At 39.7% G+C, this 24,255-nt stretch overlaps 1 protein-coding gene and 2 pseudogenes across 1 annotated transcript in view; 1 reads left to right on the forward strand and 2 right to left on the reverse strand.

Moving 5' to 3' along the window:
• Nucleotides 1–18,504, reverse strand: LOC103657029 (annotated as a pseudogene).
• ZNF112 (zinc finger protein 112) overlaps nt 1–18,571 on the reverse strand; it is a 43,543-nt gene extending 24,972 nt beyond the window's left edge. Inside the window, exon 1 of the mRNA XM_040634121.1 lies at nt 18,450–18,571. The gene's annotated coding sequence lies outside the window, so the exon portion shown is untranslated. The remainder of the gene's footprint in view (nt 1–18,449) is intronic.
• Nucleotides 18,463–24,255, forward strand: part of LOC121103545 — a 21,897-nt pseudogene continuing 16,104 nt past the window's right edge.

Consider the following 24,255-nt stretch of genomic DNA (forward strand, 5'->3'; position numbering starts at 1 on the left):
ACACGTTACATTTATTTCAGGTGTACAACACAGTGATTCTACAAGTTTATACATTATTTTATTTCACCACCATCTGTCCCCATATTCTTCTCGAAGCCAGAGAAGGCATCCCTCTTCCCACATGGATATAATGAAAGATCAAAGAGGCCTGTGATGCCACTATATTTCTCCTATCTGTGTAAAGTGTTGGCTCAGCACTCAATACTTGCAAGGTCTTGGGGACCAGGAGTTTAATGTCTTGGGCAAGGTTATTTATTGTTTTCAACAGGTATTTATTGTTATTTGCTGTTTTCAAGCAACTTCAAGATCATTTGTGGAAGAGAAAGAATTCAAAAAAGGGCTGGTCGTGGGTTGTGAATAAGGTAGAGCCTTTTTGCACCACCTTAGAGAGAGCGTTTCTTCTCCTCCAGCAGAGCACCCCTCTCCTCCCAAGTCCCTGCCCACACAGCCCCCAGCTGAAGAATCCACAGAAGGTACGCACAACTACCAAGAACAAATGTTGACTTGGCTTCGTAATTAGCAGTCAAAGTGCTGAGTTTTCTTTCACGTACCCAATATTTATGGATTACCTCCTCAAAGGGATATAGTTCCTAGATCTCTAGTTGCTCAGAGCCTAAGTGTGGGAGGCCAATTAGGAAATGAGCTAAAACACACTGACAGATGCCGGAGTAGAGTGTAAACAGGGTCCCTTGGGAGAACATGGAATGGGTCCCCAAACCTAGACTGGATAAGGGAGAGAGTTAGATGGGCTCAATGAAGAAAATGAGGCCTGAGGTTAGCCCTGGAGGATGACAGTGCCGTATTAGCCACTCAAAGCTCAACAGGGTACTCGAACAGAACAGTACTCAAAGGGAGGGTACCTGGGGCAAATAAGAAGCCTCAAAGGTGGTAAGAAGTCAAGAGCCAAATCACATGCTTTAGAGGAATTGCCCCATTTAATCCTCCCAACAACCTAAAGGATTAAGACAATTTTTACTGTTGAGAATATTGAAGCATTGAGGTTTTTTGTTCTTGTTTTTTTTTTAATGGTAGCACTAAGGTTTATTAAGCTGTGCCTTAGTACAGGCGCTGGGGCTTGCCCACGATGCTCTTGATGTATAAAGCCCGGATGTTCTGCCAGTTCCTCTTGAGCAATGACACCAGGAAACTGACAGCTAAGTGGACGTTGTACACAAGCCCATTATCTGTCATCTTCACGTGGAAAACGGCCACTGCCAGACACAGCACCTTCTTCATCTGGAATTCGATTGTGGACTTCACTTCATCCACTTTTGGCCACCATGATCTCATTGTGGGTCAGCAACAAGGGAACTTGCCAGCCATATTCAGGCCCAGGCCCAGAATTCATGGGATCTGCTCGATCAGAGATTCTGAAGCCGAGAAGGTATCATACCTCTTGGACAACTTCTTGACTAATTTTTTATTGTTGTTGAGTCTTCAGTGCCTCTGTGCTCACGTGGGAGATATCCACAGCTTTGGCCTCATCACAGTACTGCTGGTCCCCTAAGTCACACATGGAGAACTTGGGGCAGGGAGGAGACTTAAGCCTGATGGTGCCCAAGGACTGTTTGTCCTTCCGAGGGTCATAGTTCTTCAAGCTGATCTGCAGCTCCACAGTGTCTGAAAACTTCCAGTGCTTTGTGCTGGCTGCTGGGCAGGACTTCCCACCGCATTGCTTCGTACAGCCCATCCCAGGAGCCGTCGCAGCTCATGCTGCCATGCGCTGCAGTAACTGGAAAAGCTGAAGCATCGAGATTTTAAGTTATTTATTCATGATTATCCATTCAGTCAGCAGAGCAGCCAGGATTATCATCCCAGAGTCCATGGTCTTAATTACTAGGATGGTGGGTCACAGTCTACCAGCTAGCTCACTTGTTATCGTTGGGAAGTTAATAAAAAAATGAAACACGACAAAACCAATGCCCAGCCCCAGTCCAGGGTCTATAAATTGGTATCTGTGGAGGAAGAGTTTTCATGAAAATTAAACCCCTTCCCCTCAGGTGACTACAGTTTGCAGAGAAGGTAGCAAACAGAGATTCTGAGATTAAGAGAAGAAGTTTGCGGGGCGCCTGGGTGGCACAGCGGTTAAGCGCCTGCCTTCGGCTCAGGGCGTGATCCCGGCGTTACGGGATCGAGCCCCACATCAGGCTCCTCTGCTATGAGCCTGCTTCTTCCTCTCCCACTCCCCCTGCTTGTGTTCCCTCTCTCGCTGGCTGTCTCTATCTCTGTCAAATAAATAAATAAAATCTTTAAAAAAAAAAAAAAAAGAGAAGAAGTTTGCAAGCTGAGCCTATGCAATCAACCATTAGACCATTCAGCCTCTCAATGAGCACAGGGAATGACTGGAGGAGACATAAGCCAGGAGCAGAGCAGGGCCTGGGACTCAGGCCTTGCGACTCCCAGCGCCCCACTGCTCCCCATTATAAGGTGCTCCTGGAGCTGTCTCTAAGGGGCAAGAGCAGTATTGTGAGTTGTGGATGTTTCTTCAGGCACGCACTCAGCATGAATATAGGCTTCCAGTTTCGACTTGCCTGATCAGATTTATCAAGCAATAGGAGTCACTAATCATCCAAGGGACTTTAAGAATTCAGAACGTAAAGCAATTCATGTTACACAGATATTTAAACAGTGGTCATCCCACAGAGTGTTCTTGTTTCTTTATTTGTTGGAAAAAGTTAGTCTGATTATGTCCCTTTCTTGGTTAAAACATGTGCATGGCTGCCCAGTGCCTTTAGAAGAAAGTCTAGATTCTTAGCAAGCCATCCATAGAGGAATCTTCCATGTCTGCTCTCCTCTGTAAACTCCAGCTGTATAAATCACTTGATCTCACAGGAAAGCCTCCAGGATTTTGTATGTGAAGAGAGGATTTACAAAGAGAAGTATGGGCAGTTTGCCCACCTGCATCCTGGATCCTCTTAGCTTTTTACATCAGCTTATATGTCCCCTGTTCTAGGATACCCTGTAACAGGCTTTGCTACAGCCTTACAACTCCTAAAACCCACTTTGCCAGTCCAATGAAAGCAGAGTGTTTTGGCCAAGAGCCTAGGCTATAAAATCAGGCTGCCAAGCTTCAGTCAAGATTCTGCCACTTACTAGCAGAGTAAACTTTGCAAGTTAATTAACCTCTTGATGCTTCTGTTTCTTCATCTGTAAAATGAAGATAAAAGTAGGGTTATTATGAGGAACAAATGAGTTAATGCATCCAAGCGTTAGAAAGTCAGTATAGTTCATAATAAGCACCCAACAAATGTTAGCTGTTATTACTATCATCCTTGTTGTTGTCACCATGAAATAAATATAGAAGCCACACACTAGTTTGCTTTTAAGCATATTTATTTTAGGTCAGTCATTATCAATAGGTGTATATCATCCTTTGAACATTCTGAAAAAGTGGGTGGCTTCAGCATCCTACCCAATCTGATTTAGATAAAGGACAGGAAATATTTATGTTGTTTGTTTCTCCCACATCCACCTTCAGAAAATGTGAATACAACCTCACTGAGCTGAAGGTCCCCTTCCTTGATGCCTCTCGGAAAGCTCTATCAACCACAGCTACTGAATAACTCTTCTCTGCCAATACCTATACTTGGCAATAAGCACAGAGAATTTGACATAGTCCCGACTACTTAGAAACCTGCAACTGAGTGGGAGAGACAGAGCAGAAACACCAGTGAACTCAAAGACAGGTCAACAGAAATGATCAGAACTGAAGCTCATGAAAATCATGTGCATTCTGTTGTTTATTTCATGATGTGTTCTGGAAATGTTAATAGTATGTTCAGGTCTTTTGTATTCTTATTGAACAAGTCTGCTTGCTTTATCAGTTACTGAGAAGAGTATTGAAATATCCTAATGAAATTGGGGATTTCTCCATTTCTTTTTTCCGTTCTGTCCAGTTTTCTTCATGTAGTTTGAAGCTATGTTGTCTTATGAATGCACATTTAGGACTATTAGGTCTACTTGGTAAACTGACCCTTGGTGTAAGTGTCCCTCTTTGTCCCTGGTAATAGTCCTTGGTCTGAAGTCTACTTTCTCTGATATTACTATAGCCATTCCAGCTTTCTTTTGATTGGTGTTTCCATGGTATACCTTTTTTGGATAATCCCTTTAACTTTTAACCTATCTATGTCCTTATATGTAAAATGGGCTCTTTAGAATAGCATATACTTGGCTCTTGTTTTTTATCCAATTTTATAATCTCTTAATCAATGCATTTAGGACATTAGCATTTAATGTAATTTTTAATATGGTTGGATTTAAGTCTACCATTTTCCCCTGTTTTTCCTCCCTGATTTTCTTTTTTTTTAAATTTAGATTCAATTAGCCAACATATAGTACATCATTCATTTCAGATGTAGAGTTCAATAACTCATCAGCTGCATATAACACCCAGTGCTCATCACATCATGTGCCCTCCTTAATGCCCATCACCCAATTACTCCATCTCCCCACCCCCACCCACCTCCCCCCCAGCAACCCTGTTTGTTTCCTATAAGAGGTTTGTCTCCCTCTCTGATTTGTTCCCAGTTTTCCCTCCCTTCCCCTATGACCCTCTGTGCTGTTTCTTATATCCCACACATGAGTGAAACCATATCATTGTCTTTCTCTGATTGACTTATTTCGTTCATAACAGAATACCCTCCAGTTCTAACCATATCAGGGTAAATGATAAGTATTCATCCTTTCTGATGGCTCAGTAATATTCCATTATATATACACCACATCTTCGTTATCCATTCATCTGTCGATGGACATCTCGGCTCTTTCCATAGTCTGGCTATTGGGAACATTGCTGCTATAAACATTTCCTCCCTGATTTTCTTCCCCAATTACCCATTTCCTGCCTTCTTTGGGGTTATTTGAAAAAAATATTTTAGGATTCCATTCATTTTAATTTACCTATTAACCTATGGCTATAGCTCTTGGGATTTTTTTTCCTCTAGGGTTGCAATATACATATCTAGTCTTTCACAGTGTACTCAGTGTTATTGTTTTACCACCTCCACTAAAATGCAGAAGCCTTACCATCAAATAGTTCCCTTAACTCTACCCCCATCATGTAGCAGTTGTATCTATTACTCTATATAAAATACTCTAGCCAAGTTACAATTTTTACTTTAAACAGTCATGTATATTTTTAAGAGGAGAAAAACGATCTTTATCAAAAAACTTACTATTTCTGTTGCTCTTTCTTCATTTCTTAAGTTCCTAGTTTCCATTTGGTATCATTTCTATTCAGCCTAAAGAACCTCTTTTAGTACTCCATTTTAGCACAGATGTGACATTTCCCTCCTTCATTCCCAGAGGAAATTGTCACTGGATATATAATTTTGAGTAGGCAATTTCTTTCTTTAAGCACTTGAAAGATGTTGTTCTGTCTTCTGGCCTCCATGGTTTCTCCTGAGAAATCCGCAGATATTTGAATCATTGTTGTGCCACATTTAATGTGCTATTTTCTCTAGCTGTAGTCAAGAATTTTTATCTGTAATTTCCAGAACTTTATGATGTATCCAGAAGTGATTCTGAGTTTCTTGTATTTGGTATTCACCAAGCTTCTTGAATCTGTAAATGTATGTATCTCACCAAATTTGGGGGGTTTTCACCCAGTACTTCCACACAAATATTCCTCTCCTTCTCTCCTGAGACTCCAATGACATGAATACTAGACTTTTGATATTGTCCCACAAGGCTCTAAGGTTCTGCTCATATTTTCAATATTTTTTCCTCTCTGTGGCTCAGATTGAAATATTTCTATTTCTTTATCTTCAAGTTCATTATTCTTTCCTTTGTCATCTCCAGTCTGCTATAAAATTGTATAATGTCTTTTCTCAAACTATAATAGAGATAAACTAGAGACGAATAACAAAAAGCTATTTGGAAATCTCCATTTGGAAATTAAACAGCATACTTCTAAGCAACAAAAAGGCAACCAAGACAGCACACTTTGAATGGAATCAAAATGAAGAAACAACATATCAAAATGTGCGAGATACAGGTAAAGCGGGTATTACAGAGAAATGTATTCATGTGTTAGAAAAGAGGAGTCTTAAATCAATTGAAGCTAACAACTAGGAAAGGGCAAATAAATTACACTTAAATAGAAAAAGAGGAAATAATAAAAAACTAGACAGAAATCAATAAATCCAATAAACATAAAGCATAAATCAATGCAATTGAAAACATAAGAACACTAGAGAAAATCAGAGGTTTAGCAAAATGTGGCCACAATACAGGCCCCCTGCTTGTTTTTGTTTAGGCTGTGACCTAACAATGGGACTAACACTGATTTTTTTTTGTGTGGTTGGAAAAACTTTTTAAAAAAGACTATTCTTTTATGGCATGTGAAAATGATCAAATGGTATTATTCCACGAATTCTATAAGGTATTACGGGAACACAGGCATGCTCATTTGTTTAGGTATTATTTGCTTTCATACCACAACAGCAAAGTTGTGTAGTTGTAAGAGAGACTGTATGTGCCACTCTCAGTTCTTTGTACTTTCCCTGCCTTTTCCAACTTCTACAGGCACCTGCATTCCTTGGTTCATGGTTACATCACTCCAGTCTCTGCTTCTGTCATCCCATTGCTTCTCCTGACACTGATCTCCCGCGTTCCTCCTATAGGGACTGTTGTGATTACAGTGTGCCCACCTGGATAATCTTGCCATCCCAAGATCCATAACTCACATCTGCAAAGTCTCTTCTACCATGTAAATGCAGAATTAAAATCACAAGCTTCTGGACTGATATCAGTATTTAGTAGCACTTATTTGTTTAAAAGGTCATTTCCAGTGAGTGATAAAATGTATAAAACCTCATTACAGAGCAGCATAAACAGACAAACATTTGTAGTCAATTGTGATGACAGGGGAATACTAATCTTGAGGGTCAGTTAAGTGAAATGTTATCCCCCCAAAAAATTTCCATTCTTCTCATTAGTACATCTGTATTACAAAAAAAATGTACTCAATCATTATATTTTGGATTTTGTTAATAAAAATTCTGTGGATTTTGCTCTCTTGTTATACACAGACCTAAACAGTATTCTTGATTCTGCTGCTTGACTGGAAAAGCTGAAAATATTTACAATTTGGGTCTTCATAGAAAAAGACTGTGAACCCCTGGACAAAACCAATTAAACCCACAGAGTTCTTTGAAAAGATCAATGAAATTAAACTTCTTGCCAGACCGACAAAAACAAAAGAGAAAAGTCATAAATTACCAAAATCAAGAATGAAAGAAGAGATATCACTATAGACTCAACAGACATTAGAAGAGTAATAAGGGAATGTTACAAGAAACTTTGCATTCATCAATTCAATATGGTAGATGAAATTATTTAATTCCTTAAAAGATACAAAATACAAAATATTGAGAGAAACCAAAATTAAAAACTTTTGCTCTGCAAAAGATGCTGGGTTTTTTTTATTATTATGATATTTTTTTATTATATTGTTAGTCACCATACAGTACATCCCTGGTTTTCGATGTAAAGTTCGATGATTCATTAGTTTATGCAAAAGATGCTGTTAAGAGCATGAAAGAGGGGTACCTGGGTGGCGCAGTCGGTTGGGCACCCAACTCTTGGTTTTGGCTCAGGTCATGATCTCAGGGTCGTGAGATCGAGCCCCTGTCAGGCTCCACGCTCAATGTGGAGTCTGCTTGAGATTCTCTCTCTCCCTCTTCCCTACCCTGAGTGCACTCTCTCTCTCTCAAAAAATAAATAAATCTTAAAAAAAAAAAAAGAGCATGAAAAGACAAAGCTACAGGCAGAAGAGAAATATCTGCAAATCACATATTTAACAAAGGACTTCTATCCACAATATATAAATAACTCTCAAAAATCAACAAAGAAAACACAACCCAATTACCCAAATTAGAACTGAGCAAAACATACAAACACACACTTCAGCACAGAAGATATAAGGATGGCAAATAAGCTAAAGAAATGCTGTATCTGCTGAGTAACATTAGTCTTTAGGGAGATGTAAATTAAAGTCACAATGAGATAGCAATACATACTTATTAGAACGGCTCAAATTAAAAATAAAATACAGACAATGCTAAGTGATGACAGAGATGTGGAGCAACTGGAACTCTCATACATCATTAGTAAAATGTAGGATGGTAGATATTCTGGAGAACAGCTGGGTAGTTTCTTACAATGTAAAATATACACTTTCCATAGGACCCAACATTCCCATTCCTGGTTATATACACCAGGGAAGTAAGCACAAAAGCCTGTACACAAATGTCTCTAGCAGCTTATTCATAACTGCCAAGAACTGGAAACAACCCAAATATCCTTCAATGGATGAATGGATAAACTATGGTATATCCATAAGTGTAGTACTAACCAGCAATAAAACAGATTAAGTATTGATGCATACAATGTCAAAGGCATTATGCTGAGTGAAAGAATCCAGCCTCAACAGTTTACATATGGGGAAAAAAAAGTTTACCTATGGTATGAGTTCATTTATATGACATTCTCAAAAAGACAAACCTATATAGGGTTATAGTGGTTGCTGGTAGTTACAGATGTGGTGAAGAGTGATTATAAAGGGAATACAGGAGGAAAGTTTTGGGGGCTGATGGGACTTCTCCACATCTGATGATGGTGGTGATTATACAAGTCCATACCTGCATTAAAATTAATAAAATTGTACCCCCAAAAGAAAGAAGTAGAAAATTTTACTATACAACCATTGTTTTTTTAAAAATCCATTTCCTCATCTGTAAAATAAGGGTAATAGGCTTGTTATGAGAAATAAAGTTAGTATACATAAACTATTGGAAACACAGCCTCCAGTCATAACAGTCTACAAATATTTCCTATCATCATTTCTACCAATGTATTTCTTAGGAAATGTGGGTTTTTTTTTTTAAATTGAAGTACAGTTGACACACAATGTTACTGAGTTTCAGGTGTACAACATAGTGATTCTTAGGAAATGTGCTTTATTTTTTTTATTTTTTTTTAAAGATTTTATTTATTTATTTGACAGAGATAGAGACAGCCAGCGAGAGAGGGAACACAAGCAGGGGGAGTGGGAGAGGAAGAAGCAGGCTCATAGCGAAGGAGCCTGATGTGGGGCTCGATCCCATAACTCCCATAACGCCGGGATCACACCCTGAGCCGAAAGCTGACGCTTAACCGCTGTGCCACCCAGGCGCCCCAGGAAATGTGTTTTAAATCATCAAAATAATTGCTCATCAACTTTTCAATACTCTGAAACAGCTGGTGGATTTGATAGCTCACCAATATTAATTGAGATTAAGGGGCGCCTTAATCAGCTCAGGGAGTGATCCTGGCGTTCTGGGATCGAGCCCCACATCAGGCTCTTCCGCTATGAGCCTGCTTCTTCCTCTCCCACTCCCCCTGCTTGTGTTCCCTCTCTCGCTGGCTGTCTCTATCTCTGTCGAATGAATGAATGAATGAATGAATGAATGAATAAACAAATAAATAAATAAATAAAATCTTTAAAAAAAATATTAACTGAGATTAAGGAATATCTCCATGGGCTATTTCTATTCTGTTTTGCTACCTAACTCCAATTTCAGGAATTCTGCACTGCAAATGCTCGATGCCAGCTCTCTGCTGAGTAGCCATTCTAAACACAGATCCTTGCCAATCTTATACTGAGTACTGGACACACAGAGAAAAAATATGACATGGTCCCAGAAACACAAGAACTTCAAGTGTATGGGAAGAGAGGGATAACATACAAAGAACAAGAAGCCATAGGTAAGTCACATTCCACATGGGAAAACAAAATTCATCACCATCCGTCTCCAAAATACAATACACTTGTGTCCTGTAGCCTTCTCAAGTAAGTACCAGTCTCCAAGCTGCAAAGAATAAAAACCTTAGGGTAGCTGCTAACATCTCCCTTTCTTGGTTTTGGATATAAAAAAAAAAATGTTTGATAATCAATTTTCGGCAATTATGACAACAAACCAATCACTATCATACTGACTCAATGTTGGGAATTTGCATTAAAATACTAAAACAAAAAGACTGGCAGGGGGTGTGGTTAGTACAAGACTGACAAATGGCAACAAGGGTTAGATGTGGATCATCGATGCTTCCACTGGGGTTCATCATTTTACTCTTATTACATCTATGTTTATAAATTTCCACAGTAAAAACTTAAGGGGGATTTTGTAAAACTTCAGTTAAAAAATCCAAGTATATATAGAGAGAGAGACAGACCAGGAAAATATTAAAACATTAATATCGTTAACTCTACAACCCGTGGTTATGGGCCATTTTCTGTTTAGACTTTGTATATCTTCTAAATTCTCTACAACATGCAATCTATAATCATTTCTATAATCAGAATATGAACCATAAATTTCTTTCTAGGGTTGAGCCTATTTTAATTAAAGTATAGTTGACATATTAGTTTCAGGTATGATACAATGATTCGACAATTCTCTACATTATGCAGTGCTCCCCATAAGTATAGTTACCATCTGTCACCACACAAAATTAATACAGTATTCTTGACTCTATTCTGTACTTTTCATCCCTGTGACTTATTTATAACCGGAAGTTTGTACCTCTTAATGCCCTTCACCTATTTCACCCATTGCCCCCACCCCTCTCCCCTCTGGCAACCACCAGTTTGTTCTCTGTATTTATGAGTCTCTCTGTTTTGTTATTATTGTTTCCTTTTGTTTTTTAGATTCCCCATATAGGGGAAATCATGGTATCTGTCTTTCTCAGACTTATTTCACTTTGAACTATAAATATTATTTCAGATAAAATACAATTAAATTGCAGATAACTGAAAATATCTTAAAAAAAACTGAAAATATCTCATTGACATAGCTTTCATGGCTTTCTACAAAAATCTAAAACATGACTTCTCAACCTGATACTAAACACGGTAAGAATTAAGACAACAGACTGAAACCTAAATTTAAATCCCAGCTTAGGCTCTTACTAGCTGTGTGAACCTAGGATAAACAACTTATGCACTCTGTGCCTCCCTTTTCTCATCTACAACATGGGAATAACAGTATCCATGGGACCCCAGAGGGCTCTTGTTAGGATTGAATAGGTTAATTCATGTAAAACCCCTAGAATAATATTTAGCACTAAATGTTTAAATATAATCACTAAGAGACAGGAAGATGGCAGCAGAGTAGAAGTACCCTAGGCTTGCCTCATCCCACAAATACAACTAGGTAACTATCAAATCATTCTAATCATCTTAAATACCCAGAAATTGACCTGAAGACTGATAGAACAAACTCTACAACTAAACAAAGAGAAGAGGCTACGTCGAAGAAAGTAGGAAATGTGGAGATGTGGTTTAGGAGAGAAACAGATCCTGGCTGCTGTGGAGGGAAGGACGCCATGGTTGCAGAGAAGGGTGAGAGAGGGGAGCACACAGAGAAATGCACAAGAAGAACATTTCCCCGTTGCCACTGGCTTGGAAAGTGAGAGGGGCTGAATTTTATGAGTTCTTACAATCAGCAGAGCTTAAAGCCTGGAGTTTTTTGGTGGGTTTGTTTGTTTGTTTGTTTTGTTTGCATTGCACTTTTTAATTGCACAGGTAGTTTTAAATAAATGGAGAAAGCAGCTTCCAAAAGTTACACTAGCAGGGAAATATTCCATCAAGCATTTACATAGTAAACTTCCATAGTTTTACAAAAAATTCCTGATCTTTCCTTGAACTGTACGTGAGGGAAATGAGCCCCCTCAGGTAGGTGTTCTCTCTGCTTGCAGAAACAAACTAAAGGACCTAAACTGGCGGCAAGCCTGGGATGCCAAGAAAAGGGTTAAGGAAATGATAAAGGGCCATTCATAAATTCCATGTCTAAGACACTTATCCAGTGATCCTTACATAAGAATTTTAGGGCAAACTACTGCCCTTAAGATAAAAGTACAACCTCAAATGCTGTAATACCGGATTATAATAATATATGAGTACCTTGGATTTCTGGATGACAAAATGTAATACTTGGGGTGACCTATAAGGTTGGAACAAATTCTTTAGAAGACTTCCCTAGGCCTGTGCACCCTCTACTTTGAAAGCCTGGAGTTTGAAAACTCAGCAGGCTTGGCTGGGATAAAGCCCAGCAGCACTGTGCTGCTCTTGAAGAAAAGGCAGGTAAACAGCCCCGGGGGCATACAGTGTGGAAACAGTGATCTGAAGAGCACCTACGGCACACAGTAGGGAGATAATTTGCTCTTCTCAGAGTGTGTCCCTGAGAGGCAGCATTCATGGAGACACTTCTCTGGGAACAAAGGAGCTGGCTGGTGCCATTTACCTCCCTCACCTCTCAGCATAAACACAGAACTACCTGCGGGAAACAGTGCAATGCAGACACTGACTCCCTAATTTGCTTACACCAAGGATAAACAACTTATGCACTCTATGCCTCCCTTTTCTCATCTACAACGTGGGAATAACAGTATCCATGGGACCCCAGAGGGCTCTTGTTAGGATTGAATAGGTTAATTCATGTAAAACCCCTAGAATAATATTTAGCTCCAATAGAACTGCCTTTCTCATTCATGCTTACCTCAGTCCCAGCATGGCAGGCCCCTCCCCCAGAAGACCAACACAAAACCTGCCCACACCACATCTTCCAACCAGAGAGTTTTACAGGCCCTCAGTTCTGGTGGAGGTGATGAAAAGTCTCATTTCACAAGCAGATCACAGCACACCCAGATAAAACTTGCCACATTCAGGCCATGGACCAATCATTGCCCACAGCAGGCAAGGAGAGCATCTGCAGACAACTGGCCTGAAGGCTAGAGCAACTAGAATGCAACAGCGGAGTGCATGCAGCACACACTGGAGACACTCCCTGAAGGGCCAAGCCCTGCAAGAAATATCAAAGAGGACTCTTTGAATGGAAAGGAGAGGCGGAGAGGCCAAAAGTGACAATATGAATGCAGGAAAAATGAAAGCAGTAAAAATGAATATTTCTATAAAAAATCAGTCAAGGAACTCACACATACACAAAAAGGATATAAAAATATAGTAACATACACCTAAAACACGGGGAGGAGAGGAGAAAAGAATGTGTTCAAATTTAAACAACTATCTAGTTAATACAGACTGCTATATGCAGAGGAGGTCATATACAAACTTAATGGTAACCATATATCACAAACCACTAATAAACAAGCAAAAAATAAAGAGAAAGAAATCCAAATATATCACTAAGGAAAATCAGCAAACCATGAAAGAGAGAAAGACAAGAATGGCTCATAGACAATCTCCAGAAACAACCACAAAACAAGTAATAAAATGGCAATAAATACGTATCTATCAATAATTACTTTGAATGTAAATGGACTAAATGCTCCAATCAAAAAACTTAGGGTATCAGAATGGATAAAAAAAAAAAAAAGACCCATCTATATGTTGCCTACAAAAGACCCATTTTTGACCTAATGACACCTGTAGATTGAAAGTGAGGGGATGAAGGGCTTCCTGGGTGGCTCAGTCAGTTAAGTGTCTGCCTTTGGCTCAGCTCACGATCCCAGAGTCCTAGGATTGAGTCCTGCATCAGGCTCCTTGCTCAGTGGGGAGCCTGCTTCTCCCTCTGCCTGCTGCTCCCCCTGCTTGTGCGCACTCTCTCTCTCTGACAAATAAATAAATAAAACCTTAAAAAAAAAAAGTGAGGGGATGGAGAAACATTTACCATGCAAATAGATGTCAAGAGAAAACTGGAGTAGTAATACTTATAACAGACAAACTAGACTTTAAAACAAAGACTGTAACAAGAGACAAAGAAGGACATATATAATAAAGGGGACAATCCAACAAGAAGATACAGCAATTGTAAATATGTCTGACCCCAATTATGACTCAAATATATAAAACAATAATAAACATAAAGGAACTAATTGATAATAATACAATAATAGTAGGGGACTTTAACACCCCACTTATATCAATGGACAGCTCATCTAAGCAGAAAATCAACAAGGAAACAATGGCTTGAATGACACACTGGACCAGATGAACTTAACAGATATATTCAGAACATTCCATCCTAAAACAGCAGAATACACATTCCTGACAAGTACACATGGAATATTCTCCAGAAGACATCACATATTAGGTCACAAATCAGCCATCAACGAATACAAAAAACTGAGATCATACCACGCATACTTTCTGACCACAACGCTATGAAACTTAAAGTCAACCACAAGAAAAAATCTTGAGAGACCACAAATACATGGAGGTTAAGTAACATGCTACTAAACAATGAATGGGTCAACCAGAAAATAAAGAAATTTAAAAATACATGGAAACAAATAAAAATGAAAACATGATGGTCCAAAACCTTCAGGATGCATCAATAGCAGTCATAAGAGGGAAGTATATAACAATACAGGCCTACCTTAAGGAGCAAGAAAAATGTCAAATAAACAACCAAACAAAGCCTAAAGCCAGCAGAAGGAAATAATAAAGATTAAAGCAGAAATAAATGATATAGAAACTAAAAAAACAACAGAACAGATCAATGAAACCAGGAGGTGCTTCTTTGAAAAAATTAATAAAATTGATAAACCTCCAGTCAGACTTATCAAAAAGAAAAGAGAAGGGACCCAAATAAATAAACAAATGAGAGAGGAGAAATAACAACCAACACCACAAAAATACAAATAATTATAAGAGAACATTATGAAAAAGTATATGCCAACAAATTGGACAGTCTGGAAGAAATGGATGAGTTCCTAGAAACATATTAACTACCAAAACTGAAACAGGAAGAAATCGAAAACTTGAACAGACCAATAACCAGCAAAGAAATTGAATCAGTAACCAAAAGTCTCCAACAAACAAAAGTTCAGGGCCAGATGGCTTCACAGGGGAATTCTACCAAACATTTAAAGAGTTAATACTATTCTTCTCAAAAAATAGAAAAGGAAGGAAAACTTCCAAACTCATTCTACAAAGCCAGCATTACCTTGATTCCAAAACCAGACAATGAATCCATTAAAAAGGAGAATTACAGGCCAGTATCCCTGACGAACATGGGATGCAAAAATTCTCAATAAAATAATAGCAAATCAAATCCATCAGCAGCTTAAAAGAAACATTCACCACGATCAAGTGGGATTTACTCCTGGGCTGCAAGGGTGGTATAATATTTGCAAATCAACCAATGTGAAACACCACATCAATAAAAGAAAAGATAAGAACCATATGATATCTTAGTGGATGCAGAAAAAGCATTTGACAATGTACAACATCCATTCACGATAAAAAAAAAAAAAAGACTGAAAAACAACCTTCCACAAAGCAGGGATAGAGGGAACATACCTCAACATAATAAAGGTCATATACAAAAACCCACAGCTAATATCATCCTCAATGGAGAAAACCTGAGGGCTTTTCCTGTATGATCAGGAACAAGACAGGGATGTTCACTCACACCACTGTTATTTAACATGGTCCTGGAAGTCCTAGCCTCCGCAATCCAACAACAAAAAGAAATAAAAGGGATCCAAATTTGTAAGGAAGAAGTCAAACTTTCACTATTCCCAGATGACATGATACTCTCTAGAAAACCCAAAGGACCCCACCGAAAAACTTCTACAAGAGACATATGAATTCAGTAATGTCACAGGATACAAAATCAATGTATGGAAATCTGTTGCGTTCTATACACCAACAATGAAACAGCAGAAAGAGAAATCAAGGAATCAATCCCATTTACAACTGCACCAAAAACTATAAGATACCTAGGAAAAAACCTAACCAAAGAAGTGAAAGACCTGTACTCTAAAAACTAGAAAAAAAATGATGAAAGAAATCGAAGAGGAAACAAAGAAGTGGAAAGACATTCCATGCTCACGGACTGGAAGAACAAATATTGTTAAAATGTCTATACTACCCAAAGCAACCTACACATTTAATGCAATCCCTATCAAAATACCAACAATATTTTTCATAGAGCTAGAACAAACGATCCTAAAATTCGTATGGAACCAAAGCAACCTGGAAAAAGAAAGCAAAGCTGGAGGCATCACAATTCCAGACTTCAAGTTACATTACAAAGCTGTAGACATCAAAACTGTATGGTACTGGCACAAAAATAGACATGCAGGTCAATAAAACAGAATTAAAAACCCAGAAATGAAGCCACAATTATATGGTCAGTTAATCTATGACAGAGTAGGAAAGAATATCCAATGGGGAAAAGTTTTTTTCAACAAATGGTGTTGGAAAAACTGAACAGCACCATGCAAAAGAATGAAACTGGACCACTTTCTTACACCATACACAAAAATAAATCCAAAATGGATGAAAGACCTAAATGTGAGACAGGAAACCATCAAAATTCTAGAGGAGAACACAGGCAGTAATGTCTTTGACATCATTCATAGCAACTTCTTTCTAGATATGTCTCCTGAGGCAAGGGAAACATAAGCAAAAATAAACTATTGGGACTACAACAAAATAAAAAGCTTCTGCACAGTGAAGGATACAATCAACAAAACTAAAAGGCAACCTATGGAATGGGAGAAGATATTTGCAAATTACGTACCTGATAAAAGGTTAGTATCCAAATACATAAAGAACTTACACAAAATTAACACCCAAAAAACAAATAATACAATTTAAAAATGGGCAGAAGACATGAACAGACCTGTCTCCAAATAAGACATCCAGATGCCCAACGGACACATGGGAAGACGCTCAACATCACTTATTATCAGGGAAATGCAAATCAAAACTACAATGAGCTACCACCTCACATCTGTCAGAATGGCTAAAATCAACAACACAAGAAACAACAATTGTTGGTGAGGAAGTGGAGAAAGGGGAACCCTCTTACACTGTTGGTGGGAATGCAGACTGGTGCAGCCAATGTGGAAAATACATGGAGATTCCTCAAAAAGTTAAAAACAGAACTACCCTATATCTAGCAATTGCACTACTGGCTATTTACACAAAGGATAAAAAATAGTGATTCAAAGGGGAACAGGCACCTGATGTTTATGGCAGGATTGTCTGCAACAGCCATATTATGGAAACAGTCCAAGTGTCCACCAACTGATGAATGCATAAGGAAGATATGGTGTAAATACACAATGGAATATTACTTAGCCATGAAAAAGAATGAAATATTGCCATTTGCAACGATGTGGATGCAGCTAGAGAATATTATGCTAAGTGCAATAAGTCAGTCAGAGAATGATAAACACCATATGATCTCACTCGTATGTGGAATTAAAGAAACAAAAGAGCAAAGGAAAAAAGAGAGGCAAACCAAAAAACAGACTCTCAACTATACAGAACAAACTGACTGTTACCAGAATGGAGGTTGGTGGAGGGATGGGTGAAACAGGAGATGGGGACGAAGGAGTGCACTTGTTGTGATGAGCACTGGGTGATATTATAGAAGGGTTGAATCGCCAACCACACTGGACACCTGAAACTAATATTATGCTCTATGTTAACTAACTGGAATTTAAATAAAAGCTTTAAAAAGTAAATATAATCGTTATTATCCATGCCCAAGTACTCCCCCATCCCTTCCTGTATTTATTTATGCAACAAAAGTCAGGGCATCTCCACCGTAGAAGAATTTGCAGATGAGTTAAGGAAATATCTTCTCCCCTGAGAGGAGGTAACATAAGAGAAAGAGAGACGCTAAATCCCACTCAGGTGAGGCTCTGCCTCCAGGAGCCAAAGTGCCGTTCCCTCCTCCCAGCGGCCTTTTTCAAGAAGTCCAGGCTGGGGAAGGAAAGGAGGCTGAGAGAAATCACCACTTCATTAGAACTCCCGCATAAATTACAGTGGACGTCCCAGACAACACCCAGGAATGACCCTCTACAAAAACTTAAATTTAGATTAAAAAAAAAAAATTGGGAATCTGGGTGCAGCCTCACTTCCTTCAGGGATCAGAGAAGGGCCAGGGACACTGCAGCAGGAGCTCTGACCCCATCCCAGGTTCACAGATGCTTTCAGGGAACTGAGCGCTTCTCCAGAAATTAAAAAGTACTGCTATCAAGAGACCTATTTTTTTTTTTCACCCCAAGCCAGACTATAAGTCTTTCGCTTCTACATCCTCATTTAACTCTCAAAATAACTCTTATCAGGTGGACACTAGTATCAACTTAAAGAAGATGAAAGAGGCAGAGACACGAAGATTCTCTCCGACTATTATACAGCTGGGAAGCGGCAGCACTGGCTGGTGGTCGGGGAAAGGGCCGGGGAAGGGCAGGACCCAGGAGACCCTCACTCCCAGCGACGTGGGAGCCCGGCCCGAGCCCTGAGCCGGGGATGCACCCACCACCCCGCAGTCCACAGAGCTCATTCAGAGGGAACACAAACCCCGCCCTTCGCCGCAGGCAGATTCTCTCCCCCAGGGTCGAGGGCTTGATGACCACGGGCCCACGGCAAAGTGAGGCCAGGTCAGTGCGGCCGCGGAGACGACGCCCAGGGACAGAAGGCTCACCTTTCGCAGAGGAATGAAGGCCGCGGCCTCGCGTACCTGGAGCGGAAGCGACTCGGCCTACAGAGACCTCCTGGACTACGCTTCCCAGAATTCCCGCCGGGAGCAGGAACGCAGCCTCCGCCTCCTGCGGCGGAAGTTATCCTGCTGCACTGTGCTCCCGGACTACACTTCCCAGAATTCCCAGGGAACCCCGCCGCCTTCCTAGGGCGGACGTGTCGGCTGTTGCACCGAGAGCCTGGGTTGTATTTCACAGCGTGCGGGTCCGGAGCGAATTCCGCAGCCCGGGCATGCTGCCAAATGTACAGAACTCTTTTATGTACTTCTGTATTTTCTCCAGCCAACCATGCATTCAGGGCGTCCTTCCGGAGCATAATGCGTCTGACCTTGTGAATCTTGTGGACTACAAGTCCCGGAATCTCCTGTGGAGTGGCCTTTTCCTCAAGGCAGGAGAGCCTCCCTATGATAGTCAGTATTTAGATAGTCGGTATTCTCTTTTGGATAGTCAGCCTGAATTAATTCTATACTGTTAGTCGAGGTTGGCCGCCCCCTCCCCCGTTGATTTCTTGAATATTGTTCTTCCAGACGTGACAAAAACTAAGACACACACAAAACAAAAAACAAAGCAAAACAAAAAAACCCTCAACCAAAGCAAACCATCCACCTATTCTAAGAAACTACTTTATAGAGACTAGAGAACCTTGAAATGAGAAAGATGAAAGGAAAGGAAGAGAGGAAGGAGGGAAGGGAAACAGATTATAGAAAGGAAGCCATGGATGCAGGGTTTGGGAGGGCCAGAATGCAGATACTACAAGGAAATTGTGCTGACCTGTACTGAGTACTGAATTTGACAAATACAGAGCCTCAACCTTACTTTGACTGGACTGCCTTTTTTTATTCTTTATGGGCGTGCATGCATCTAGAACTGACAGTGCTCTGTTCCTGAACTGTTCATCCCAAGATCCACAAGAATGGATGTGGATGCCAAGAATCCACAAGAAACAGATGCAACCATTGATCAGGACTTAAAGCAGAAGCCACAAATGTTTCCCACATTTCCTTCACTTTAATTGCTGATTATGAAACGTGAGTCATAAGGCAAATGGAAGGAACTGCATTGATAGAGACAAAACATTGTAATATGGGAAGGAATTAAGACCTTTATAAGATCTTGACATTTTTTTTTCTTTTTTGAACTTTTAGTATCCCATCACTTATTTTCCCCCTCCTCATATAAAAACTAAGTTGTCTTATGGAGGATGTGATTCAGGGAGGACGGGGGATGAGGTAATGGCATCATCCAGAAAATTAGCAGAAAGAGAGAGAAAAAGAGAAGAGAAAGTTTAATTGCCCGGTTTTCTCCTGAGAAAGAAATATATGTTGTTTTCCTTTATGCTGGTACATTAACTGTATTTGATGTTATGTCACTTGAGCCTCTTGTAATCTAGAACAGCTCCCTTTCCCCTTTTTTGTTTGCCCTTGACCTGCTGAAATAACTAGTTGAGCTGTCACGTAGGATTGCTCACATTCTGGATTTGTCTGATGGCTCTTCTGGCATTTATTGTCCTGAAATGTCAATATTTCCTGTAAACTGTAAGTCAAAGCCTAGATTTGTGGTAATAATAAGCACAATGTGGTGCTAAAAATAGCTGAACAAGGTCCAGTATCATGTCCAACTGAAACTATCTCAAATGCTGGGCAAGTACTCTCAGGAGTGAAAGAAAAATGATGTAACAGCTGTTGATACAAAATGAAGAAACTCTTTACAATCTCTAAAGATAAGAAAGAGAGTTTTATTTAAGGCCAAATTAGGATAGCTGCCCAGGAAACACGCTCTTTACAGGGAATAAAGTGTTCTGGAGAATGAACAGTTTTCAGAGGATTATTATACTTTTTTACATCTTGTGGAAGCTCAAAAGGTTATAGATAGCATATATGCAGGAATCACAAGTTTTAACGTCAAGGAATTCAGAGAATAGGAACACTGATTGGTATCTTAAGGACAAGATGGTTTTCCTTTAAGCCACTCATTTAGAAAGCTGGTGCACGATGTATGCTCAGTGGGCCATAAGTCAGGCTTTGGGTTTATTTTTTTATTTTTTTAAAAGATTTTATTTATTTATTTGACAGAGAGAGAGAGACAGCCAGCGAGAGTGGGAACACAAGCAAGGGGAGTGGGAGAGGAAGAAGCAGGCTCCCAGCGGAGAAGCCTGACGTGGGGCTCGATCCCAGAACATGGGATCATGCCCTGAGCCGAAGGCAGGCGCTTAATGACTGAGCCACCCAGGTGCCCCAGGCTTCAGGTTTAAACAAAGTTTATGTACTGTCATGCTGACTTAGAAAGAAATCTAAACTGGCTTCTCTTATTATCTCAGGACCTTAGAGACTTTCTTCTCTCATCAAGTCCATTATATGAAAATGGTCAGTGGTTTAAAGGACCAGAACCAATTTAAGAAATCATACAGGGTGCCAAACTGGAAACAACAAGAAACAACAGATGCTGGTGATGATGAAGAGAAAGGGGAACCCTCTTATGGTGTTGGTGGGAATGCAAACTGGTGCAGCCACTCTGGAGAAAAAAAAAGTTAAAAAGTTAAAAATAGAATTCAAAAAGTTAAAAATAGAACTACGCTAGACCCAGCAATTGCACTACTAGGTATTTACCCAAAGAATACAAAAATACTGATTCGATGGGACACATGCACCCCAATGTTTATAGCAACATTACCAATTATAGCCAAATTATGGAAAGAGCCCAAATGTCCATCAACTGATGAATGGATAAAGAGGTCTGGTATATATATACAATGGAATATTACTCAGCCATTATAAAGAACAAAATCTTGCCATTTACAACATTCATGTTGCTACATTCATGTTCATGTTTGCAACATTCAAGCTGTATTATGCCAAGCAAAATAAGTCAGTCAGAGAAAGACAAATACCTAAGATTTCACTCATATGGGAATTTAAGAAACAAAACAGATGAGCAGAGGGAAAAGACAGACAAACCATAAAACAGACTCTTAACTATAGAGAACAAATTGAGGATTTCTGGAGGGGAGTGGGCAGGGGATGGGTTAAATGGGTGATGGGTATTAAAGAGGGCACTTGTGATGAGCACTGGGTGTGGTATGTAAGTGATGAATCACTAAATCCTACACCTGGAACTAATATTATACTGACTGTTAATTAACTGGAATTTAAATAAAACCTTGGAAGAAAAGAATCATACCATGTGATTAACTTAACCTCTTCCAAAAGGAAATGTTTTTTAAAATACTTATCTAATAGTTTATATATTAAGGAGGATCAATCTGATAATAAGGTAGTTTTGGATAAAATTACAGGAAAATTTTAAAATGCAATAGACAAGGAATGTTTTAGTACACATACACTTCCAATGATAACAAAATAGGTAATTTGGAATAAACATCTGGCGGATTACGGGTAGACACATTTTTAAAACTGTTGAGAGGATCAAAAGACAAGATGGGGGCACCTGGATGGCACAGTCGTTAAGCATCTGCCTTCGGCTCAGGGCGTGATCCCGGCGTTCTGGGATCGAGCCCCACATCAGGCTCCTCTGCTGGGAGCCTGCTTCTTCCTCTCCCACTCCCCCTGCTTGTGTTCTCTCTCTCGCTGGCTGTCTCTCTCTGTCAAATAAATAAAATCTTTAAAAAAAAAAAAAGACAAGATGATGAATTAGTGGGCTAAAATTCAGAAAAAGTGGAGGAATCATGCGCTTGGGGCAACTTTTCTCTTGGGGTGATGGTCTAGTCAAAGAGCCGAAAAGCCTAGAAGCTCTGTACCATTTTTGACACCCATTTGAGGGTAGGGGAACAAAAGGTTCTGGCAACAACTACAAACTACACATCTTTTCAAAAGCACATAAAATATTTACAAAAAGGGATCACATGATGAGCCATAAAGGGATAACAGTGAATTTCACATTTCTGAAATAATACTGAACATGCTTTCCCGGGGCGCCTGGGTGGCACAGCGGTTAAGCGTCTGCCTTCGGCTCAGGGCGTGATCCCGGCGTTATGGGATCGAGCCCCACATCAGGCTCCTCCGCTATGAGCCTGCTTCTTCCTCTCCCACTCCCCCTGCTTGTGTTCCCTCTCTCGCTGGCTGTCTCTATCTCTGTCGAATAAATAAATAAAATCTTAAAAAAAAAATACTGAACATGCTTTCTGAGTGTAATTCAGCCAGAACTCAATAACAAAAAGATAATTTAAAAACTGCCATATGCGCATCTAATAAAGCATTGTCTCTCACTACTTTCTTTACTCTGTTTTATGGCGGTGGAATGGAAAATCTGCATCCAATCTTTCCTCTACGCCATCTGGTTCTTCTAAGAGCACCGGGTATTCGGGGAGCTTCCGTTCCGGGGGGCATGGCCGTGACCCTAGTCTCCTCGGGAATTCTGGGAGCACATTCCAAGCTCTGTGGCCAGAGTCACTTCCGCTCCGGAGAAGGGTGGCGGTGGTGGAGTTTCCTCCGAGGGAGCCGAGTCAGGCGTGAGCAGCTGTGCCTTCCCTCTTGGCACAGGGTCAGCTGGAACATGTCCTTGGCCTTCTGGAAGAGGAATCTGTACATGTAGCGTTAGTGACTAGATTACTGGAAGGGCAAACAAAGGACTCTGAGGCATAATGCAGGTAACAATTGCAGCAAGCAGCAACCACCCCAGGGTCTGGGGTAACAAAGTAATGCAAGTTTTAGCGAAGTATAAAGTAGAAGCAGCAATAACTTTCGGCTTTTCCTTGACTTTAATGGCTCATTATGAAATGTGGGTTGTCAGTCAAACGAAAGGAACTGCATTGATACAGAGACATTATTTTAATATGAGCAGATAAATACTGCATAAATTTTGAATTAACTTTTTGTTCAAGTTCAAGCATCACATAACCTATCTCCATCCTACTCTTAATATTGTAAATACAATAAAGTGTCTTAAAAATATGGAAACCAGTGAGACCATGATTTTTCATTAAGGTGAGCTGGTGAGGGTTAAACTCAAATCCAGAAAATCCAAAGACAACAAAAATGCACTTCTGCTTTCCACCTTTTCTTTTTATTATGAAAAATTTCAAACATATACAGAAGTACAGAAGAGGGTGAAATATTCCATAACCTTATCCCTCATCCCCCAGATTCAACAATTATTATCAGCATTTGCCACGCTTCTTTGATCTATCAATTTTATCTTTCTTTTTGTCTTTAATACTTTAAAGCAAACCATCACAGTGCATTATTTTCACCCTAATATTTCCATGTATACTTCAAAAATTAGGATATGAGGAGAATAAGGGAGACTGAAAAGGTAGTAGGATCAATAAATTGTAGAAATTGGTGAGGTCAAAGTCAGGGTAAAACAGAATAGAAAAATCTGGGAAGATATGTTGGTCAGAGGATGATGCTTTGAACAGAGATCCTGGAAGGATTATAGCTACTGGTGATTTAAGGGTTAGAGTATGACCATGGAAGTGAGTTCCCCAGGTAGGATGAAAGACAAGATCACAGGTGGTGTGAATGTCAAGGAACCAAGGTTGTGAATGTGGATACTGAAATGAGCAAGAATTATATGACAGGTATAGTGTTAGACAAGTGACAATGAGCCAGCAGGCAAAATCTTTTAGAAATGTTGTTGAGACTTTTTAACACAAATGCATCTTGAATTTTATCAAATGTTCTTTTCTGCATCTATTGAAATTATATGATCTTTATCTTTCATTTTATTAATGTGGTATATCACACCGATTGATTTGCAGATGTTAAACCATCTTTGCATCCCTGGAATAAATCT

This window comes from Ursus maritimus, unplaced genomic scaffold (assembly GCF_017311325.1).
Source record: "Ursus maritimus isolate PB19 unplaced genomic scaffold, ASM1731132v1 scaffold_19, whole genome shotgun sequence".
Lineage (NCBI taxonomy): Eukaryota > Metazoa > Chordata > Mammalia > Carnivora > Ursidae > Ursus > Ursus maritimus.